Raw genomic sequence first — 476 nt, forward strand, 5'->3', positions numbered from 1 at the left:
CTCCGTCCTTGGGCGCGAGACCGAGACTGGAGATGGGACGTGGGTATTATGTCAGATAGGGGGAGTCTTCTTCGCTGCAGAGGCGAATGAAAGGAATGTGGAAACGGGAGAAAGGCGAAGGGAAAGAGGAGTTGCACCACCTCCCCCCATATACACACACCGGCACATATACACTCTCTCTCTGCTTGTCCCGCTTAATCCTCTCCTCTGTGACGGAGACCAAGCGTGAGATTACCGAGCAGGAACATCCTTATTCCTCACTCCATCCGTCTCTCTCCCCCTTCCTCCCAGGGGCCTACCTGACTCAGGCGTGGTTTACACCTACCCGGCTTTCCCCTCCCTCAATCCTCTCCTGTTCGGGAATATCCGCAAGCCCCGACGTCTCTTCAAAATGCCCGAGCAGCAACGTACCGCCGGATCCAGGTACGTCGACGACGGGAAGGAAGGAAGGAGGGAGGGGGGAAGGGAGGGAGGGA

Source organism: Nannochloropsis gaditana, assembly GCF_000240725.1.
Source record: "Nannochloropsis gaditana CCMP526 unplaced genomic scaffold scaffold091, whole genome shotgun sequence".
NCBI lineage: Eukaryota > Eustigmatophyceae > Eustigmatales > Monodopsidaceae > Microchloropsis > Microchloropsis gaditana.